An 8,511-nucleotide genomic window follows, 5' to 3' on the forward strand; every position below is an offset into this window, starting at 1 on the left:
GGGATTCTTGTGGGCATCCATGAAAGCTCCATTTGAAGCTTTCCATTTCGAGATTCAAGCTCAGTAGCAAACACGAGAGCCCCATCATCAGTGGAAGCATTTGAATGCTTGAAGTCTTCATCCATTGGAGTGCTCCAACCAACCGGGTGGCTTGCTTGATGGACCGATCAACCTCATGATGGGTTATGCTTCAACTATCTTTCCCAAACACTAAATAAGTATATCAATCTGATCTTAATCTCTCATCTTAATCCACTTGCTGAGCTTAATCCTTTTTGTTGGAGAGATTAAGGTTGCATAGGCTTTACTAGTTCAATACCTCTTTGTATGCATGTGTCTGTTGAGATCAATATCCCTTTTGCCTTGTAATGCATCGTAACTAATCCTAAATCAATTGCATTTTCTAGCATCAACCCCCTCTTTATCTTGTGTGCCTTGGATTAATCCCAAGTGAGTGATAGACCTTTATAAATGGGTAAGTAGTAGCCAGTAGTGAGTCATTGGACCGGCAGGGTAATCTCTTTCCAAGCTCTTGTTCATCCTTGCATCTCATAAAATGATCCAAGATTTTCTTACCAATGCATCTCATGCTAGCATCAACCCCCTCTTTATCTTGTGTGCCTTGGATTAATCCCAAGTGAGTGATAGACCTTTGTAAATGGGTAAGTAGTAGCCAGTGAGTCACTGGACTGCCAAGTTAATCCCTATCCAAGCTCTTGTTCATCCTTGCATCTCATGAAACGATCCAATATTTCCTTATCAATGCACATCATGCTAATTTCTTACACTACAACCAAAAGGCCTCTTAGAGGCACTTTTAGATGTGATTTTTGAATATAGAGAAAATCTTACAGGCATGTCTACCCGCCCGTCTATTTGTGTGTCTACAAACTCGTGTCTATAATCGCATTTATTAAGGAATTTACACGCAAAAATAGACGCGCAACATACGCACATATACACACGTGAATACAAGCACATAAAAAAACCAAAATTGTTATTTATTTAATTTATTTTGTGCATCTACCAGTGCGTCTACCTGGCAAATTAGATGGGCACATAGATATGCACGTAGACGTGCTTTTACAAGTGCCCATAGATGCGAATGGAAAATAAAAAATCTCATTAATATATATATATATATATATATTAAATTTGAATTATGTAGCGCATGTATAAGCGTGTGTGCTCTGCATTTTAGACGCGCTTATAACTGCGCGTTTTCTGCAATTTAGACGCGCGGATAGATGTGCAAAACAGAATTGGAAAAAAAAAACTAGAGAGCATCTCTGGTTTTTTTTTCCCCCTCCCATACATCAGATTGTGCATTTGGGAAAAAGACAATGGATCTAAAAGCACGAGAATTGAAAATAAAAGTCCATGTATTCATTATAGATCAAAAGCATTTACATGGGGAGTTTAAGTGCTTGCGACCTAAAGCATGGCCGCAAGCAGTAGGCTCAAAGATGGATAATACATATACAAGAAAACAAGGCCATAGAGGAGGTATGGTGCTCCTTTACGAATTTAAAGAAGAAACATATTTGCTAGCACCACCATGGCTACTAGCATCGCTATCCCCCTCCTCGCTATGCTCCACATCCGGGTCCGCCTACACACACAAAAGATTAAGGTTGCTTATGTAGATATGGTGGAGAAAAAGTTATAATTAGCTATACTTTTAATAGGAAAGTAAGAAAAATATACCTCCTCTGGCTGTCGAATCCTCATAGCCCGGTTGTATTGGTTCTCAGTGATGAGAGCCTCCTCATAGAAGTGAAGCCATGTGGCTGCACAGTTATGGCCTCGATGGTAACCTACCTCTCTAGGAGTAGGTATCCTACCAACGATAGTAGTCTGCAAAACAATTATGATATATACAAACAATTATGAGACACAATGTATTAGAACAAATTATATAAAGAATTAAAAGAAATATAAATTTTAAAAAACAAGAATCAAAATATACTTACAAACTCTGCCTCCCACGACTCTCTGCCACCTGATCTGTAATGCGACAATCCCATGGTTTCCATTTAGATACGTCGCGCCTCTGCGTGCTAGCAACTTTTCACTTTCTCTGCTGCTTTCTTCTTGGCTTTCTTCCACTCTATGCAGTGGCACATAGATGGTTGGCTATAGGCTCCACACCCCTCCTCCTGTCTCTGCAGTGAGTCCCTGGCACGTGTCATGAGGTGGGATCTTTTGTTGTGAAGCAAATCCCTCACTTTTGTGTGTCCCCAATCATCCGAGAAATCGCTGACCCTCACGATTTGGATACCTCCTATGGACTGCCCTCAACACCTCCTGCCACAAGCCACTTTTCTGATTTTTGAAGTAGATGAAATAATCTTTATACGTTGCATGCACAATGCTCCTCATGTACACCATTACATCCCTTCCTTCATCATCATAGAAGATGCCACCAAAATCTGTAAATCTACTACTGAGGGTGATCGCTCGCCACCTCCTAGGCAACCCCCACACAAGCCTCGTCCTCCCCCTCAACTCTCCCTCCTCCTTCTCTGTCGACGACCCTCTGCCTCACTAGATGCATGTGCTTCTACAGATGCACATGCGTCGGCTGACGCTTGTGCTTCAGTCGATGCATGTACAGGTGCTGCACGTGGAGTACCTGCAATTGGAGTTTGGGAAGTAGTGCCAGGCAAAGACGTCAGAGGCATTCTAGACATGACGCTGAACATCTCGTCTATTATGGGAGAGCGGCCAAGGTGTCTAGTCATCTCTCCCATGAAGTCTTCCCTACTAGAAAAACCTCCAAAAAATGCATTGACCCCCCTGCCGAACAAGGCCAATGTATCATTCATGCGATCCAAATCCGGGTCATTGCTAGATGAACCAGGATGTGACATCTGCAAAAAAAACACAGGAAAAAGACAAATTTGTTTGCATACAAAAAATCATATATTACCTTCATCCACACCTAAACATTTTCAAAGAGCCATAATCCTTGATTCAATCCAACATTAATTATGAAAAATCATTCAGTGAGCCTAGAATCATTGAAAAAATATATTGTTTAGGCAATGGAAATTATTTTTTATCAGAGCTGGCTAGCGTGTGTATAACCGCGTCTAAAATGCAGGATAGATGTGCTCTCAGACGCGTCCCTAAAGTCAACCCTCTATTTAGAGCGTGTCTATATCTGCATCTAAGATGCAGTATAGACACCCTATCAAATGCGATCTCTAGGTCAATGCTTCTGGTGTGCGCGTGCATCCTCACGTGTCGACTGCAGAATACATGCACCTGGAGACACGATTCTGAAGTCAAAGCCTCTGTGTAGAGCGTGTGTAATCTCACATTTTTGACTCCTAATACACGGCTCTGAGACGCAGCCTCAAACGCAATGAGAGAAAACATTTCTATGCGTCTATCCCTGCGTCTGCACTGAAATGTAGACGCGCTGACAGACGCGCTCAGTCACCTGATTTCCGTCCCGACCTTGACCGCCATTCATGATTTACAAAATGCAATCATAAATCCTAATACACAGACACACACACAGAGAGAGAGAGAGAGAGAGAGAGAGAGAAAGAGGACTTACCTTGGGTGTTTGGTGTGGCGGGTGGTGGCGCTTCTTCCTTCTCCTTCTTCCTCTCCTTGGTGAGTTACTCTCCCTTGATGCTTGCTTGCTGCTTATTATCTCTTCCCTTTGCTTCTTCTTCCTCTTGTTCTCTCTTTCTTCCTCTCCTTGGCTTTCTTTTTTCCCTCTTGTGTGTTTGAAATGAAAGAAGAGGTTAGTCATGAGGAGGTGAGGCATGAAGAGACTGCATGTCAGCTAAACTTGAGCTTCAGAACTGCAAAAAACGCAGGAAAGAAAAGGCGCAATTTGAAAAGAAATGATTTAAGTATTTTTTGAATTTTGACGTGTGCGTCTATTTTGGGGTGTATATGTGCGTCTAAGTTTACCTAACGCAAGTATAAACGCGAACTTAGACGTGCAAATAGACACAAATTTAGACATGTACATAAACGCAGATATAGACGCGCATTTAGGTTTTATCATAATTTTTTATTTTTAAGATAAGTTTTGATAGTGAATTCTTATAATAAGTTTTAATGTATTTATGATGATTTTTGTATATTTATAATTGAGATCTTAGAATAATTAATACGCCAGCTTGAAGTTTTTATGTAAACATATGAATGAAAAATATTCTGATGTTGTCATGAATTAGGTTTAATCATGTCCTCGTCGTCACCTAGTGTAGTGCATGCTGATGAGTCAACAGGCACATCCTCAAGTGAGGATGAAACATTACGTCTTCATAATCGAGATGCATGGCCACGATGAAAAATTAAATGCATGTGTGATTGTTGTTGAGGGTGTATTTTTCGAGCACGTTGTCGAAGGATTTTGAAAGCAAGGTCGCAACCACAGAGGACTTTGAATAATTTCAGGATAGAAGATCAATCTAGCAGATCAAATTCAATTTGAAAGCTCTATTTTTGCACCAACTCTAGTCTCTGAATCTGTAAATAACCAGGGTGTTCCTGTGCACTAATGCCATCTACTTCTTCAATTAAAAAATAGGCAGTCTGAGTATTGAAAACATTATTCAGCTTGATCCCATATCAGAAGTACAAAGCCTCACTATCCTGCTTACATTCATGCACAACATTGGTAATATGAGGAGAATCTAATGCAGGTTTGTAAGCCGGCATCAATATATTTCTGTCTTTCAAAGCATCAACATACTAAACTTCATCTTCAAAAGCAAACTGCATAATACAAAGAGAACCATGTCGGGCAAGATCAACATCTTCACAAACAAAACCTATGATAAGGTGCTATTCTGGATCAGTCTCTAAGTAAAATCATGGTAATTGTGCTGAATCTGTAACAAGATGGATAAGCATTGGGTAGATAGTTTGCCAAAACAGCAACCATATATCCCACTTGCACTACTTTCACGGGCTTCAAGTGAACGGAGGTCTTTTGGTATATGAATTCGAACAGCACTCAGGATTTCTATCTGAGATAGGGGTAAAAGATGCAACCTCTAAGTGTTGCTGTAGCAGCTGCATCATCAACTTCAAAAGATTATGTCAAGCTTCTTCACCGTCACAGCAGTGCCTAGCTTCATATCTGTCGCAGCAGCAATCACTGGATATCTCTCTCTATCTCCTCTGAGCATTCTCCTCCTTGTCCGCTTCTTCAGTTGCATTGCAGCCTCATCCTTGTCTTCTGGGTCTCCTTCACCTACGGCTTTGTCTACCACCACGTCCACGCCTTCTTCGCTGTTAGGACGTGACAGGATAGTCCTTTTTGATAGATGCGACCGATAGCTACAAACGACGATGAATAATCTTGCAGGCAGTTAGCTTAAAAACCAAGTGTGTTAACAATGATTTGTGATGTTCCAACGACTCTCCTTCTTCCTTCCGTAGTGTGGAAGCTTAGATGAGCAGGGCCTTTCAAAGCTCACGATCTCTTCGATTTTTTTGACGTTGTCATCTTCATCGTTCTTCTACGCTTGTTGATGCTTCCACCCTCAACTTCATGCTTGTTGAAGAAGATGAAGCCTTGGTTATCGCCATTTCTTCATCATCGTCATTCTTCCATTCCTTCTGTGTCTTTCAGCCGCCATCATTATATCCTCGGAGTTCGATAATGTCCTCCCTCTTTTTTTCCTTTCCCCGTCCTCTTGCTTTTTCTCTTCCCAAATCCCTGACCGATCGAAGGGAAGAAAAAACACAACCGATTCTATGTTATTTTCTCTTCAGGCTCCTCCCATAACAGCCATCCAAAAAGCGGCATGTTCCCCCCCCCCCCCCCCCCCAAGTCTAGAGTAAGGCCCTTCCTTCCATGAATAGTAACCAATGGACTGAACTGTACAAAAGTGTACTCAAATTACTGCCAATGCTGATGAAGACGTTTGAAATCATAGATGAGATATAAAACCAGGCTCAACAACTGTTGTTGTCTCCTGCCTGGAGTCATAAAAAGAAATCTGCAGTCAGCTCAATCTTCTAGCACCTCCAGTAGGACTCAACGAGTTACAAAACACAACTTCTCACTCTGATAGTTTCTGTTTAGCAGCCTCCTTTTCAAGCAGTGCCATAAGGCCCCCTCCATGTACCCTACCCTCCAAAACAGATAATGAGAACATAGATACATTATCTGCAGTGACATTGGGAAACATTTGCTTCTGTCGTTGCATTTTATCACTTTCAAGTGGGCCTGCCCTTTCTAGACACGATTTGAACATCTGTTTACCTGGGATACCCATCCTCAGTGCTTGGACTCTGTTACTTAGAGTTGGACGCACATTCTAAACAGTATTGTGATATGTCAAGTCAGCCTCATCCATATCCACAAGGGTTTTATTTCTAAAACCAGACATTCCAAATGATGGGTATGATCCCCGGTCCTCATTAATGTGCCCACTGGCATCTAAAGTAAAGCCTTCCCTGTACCTCAGCTGTTCATTACTTTCTCTCGCTTCTAAATAGCGTCTTTCAACATAATCATGTCTATGAATGTAAGAACCCTCAGCATCAAATCCTACCCAAGACATTGGGCAAGTTGTAACATTTTTCAAGGATTTCTCCCCATGATCCTTCAAAGACACTGGGCTAGCAATAATGCTCACCAGCATCTAATAAAGATTAATGAGTTTGACCATTCTGCTCTGTTATTAATGCAGATATATTGCTTGTGGTGTTTTTATTATTGTTGGTTGATGCTGCATGTTGTAGGAGAGCACTGTGCACTGCACAAAGCCCATAATCGGCATATCCTTAAATGAGTGTAGCCCATGAGACTGCATCTCGAGTTACCAATCTATCAAAAACTCCCTCTTCTTCTACAAGCATGTCACATTTAGCGTACATGTCAACCAGAGCATTAGGGATAAGTTCCTATTGCACCAAACCCCTCTTCACTATATTTCCCACGTAGAATAAAAGTGCAAACATAACGACTAAGTATGTACAAAGTATCAAATCCCACACACGCAACTTTTTGGTGGATTCCACACCTTGGATGCGCAGCTGTACGACATCCACCCCCTCTAATCCTGCGCATCCTCCGGATGGGCCAACTACCCATGGTCATTATCATCAAGATCAACGAATAGATCAATCTCTTCATTGTGTATTTTCGGTATTTCAGCAAGATTATCTGTCATATCATCTGTCTCTTCTACTGGAGTTTCTTCTCGTTGCTCTTCTCTTGCAAATTCTTCCAATGCATAATTCTCATCATCTCTTTTCTTGAAAATCTTGATTCTTTTTCCTGCAATAGGCACTCTAAGCACTGTCCCATCCAATTCTGTCAGCTCATGTGTTGCATTGTCAAAGACATGTCTGACTATGTAGGGCCCAAACCATCTTTTCACCATCTTCCGAAGTGCAGTATGCTGATTTTCAAGGCTGCTATCAAAGACTAATACCCAGTCTCCCTCTTCTATTGCTTTAGGCCGCAAGCGATGCCTGCTGTCAAACCTGTCCTTATTTCTAAGTCTAGCAACCTTCAACCTATCAATAGCTAGCTGAATATCCTCTGGTCTCCTCTCCAACTGTCAGATCCGAAGAGCTAAGAGCTCCTCTCTCGTCAAATCCTCCTGCCAAGGTAAAACTGACCAAGTTAAAGCACAAGTCTCAGTCGGCATAACCGGTTTCTGACCATACATCACAATCCCTGCAATACTGATGGTCCGTACTATCACACCAAATACATATTCGATCTCTCCTAGGTGCATTAGGAGCGCTCCTAGGTGCACTAGGAGCACTAGAAGAAATAGTAGGCACAGTCAAAGCAAACTGCTCTTTCAATTTTCCCACCAATTCTGCTTTAACTGACTCTAGTGTCAAATCCGTTATGCCTTTGATTATGTCATCAAGAGAGAAAGGAACCGACAGAGCGGTTGGTTTTGGAGCTGAAGGAGCCAGCATCGATCTTGGAACAGGAGGAATAGAAACAGTAGGCACTCGCATAGGCCAAGAAACTGGTTGAGGAAGAGAAGAAATAACAGGGATAGAAGTAGGCATAGGAGCAAAAGACAGCGTCAGTGTCATAGATCCATTCGGTAGGCGGGTCTTCCATATCCTCCTCTTGGTCAAAGTCGAGACTACATCCTAGGCATCTTGCCAATCCGTTTTAAGACCCATAGGCTTCGTGCGATCCTCAAGAAGCTCTCCTAGTTCTTCTTGAAGAGCAAGATCTGCAGCTTGCAAGAAAAGCTCAACTTTCTCAATATCCAATGCTCTTTGTTCAATGGCATCAAGTTGACTATACCTCTCTTCAAATTCTCATATCAACTCTGAAGCAGCTAGACCTTTGTTTGGCATGTAGACCCACTCTCGGAATGACCACCGTGTAGCCATCCCAAAGTCCTCAAGGAAATACTCTTCTTTCAGGTCCTTCTTAAAATCTTGCCAATGCAAATTTTGAATAAAAAGATCAGTCACTTTTGCCCTCAAGGCGGGTGTGACAAGACGAAGGAAATACTTACTCATTACTCATAAGTCCAGCTGGTACTC

Source organism: Lygodium microphyllum, chromosome 8 (genome assembly GCF_053477565.2).
Source record: "Lygodium microphyllum isolate KBCC chromosome 8, Lygodium_microphyllum_v1.1.10, whole genome shotgun sequence".
NCBI classification, from domain to species: Eukaryota; Viridiplantae; Streptophyta; class Polypodiopsida; order Schizaeales; family Lygodiaceae; genus Lygodium; species Lygodium microphyllum.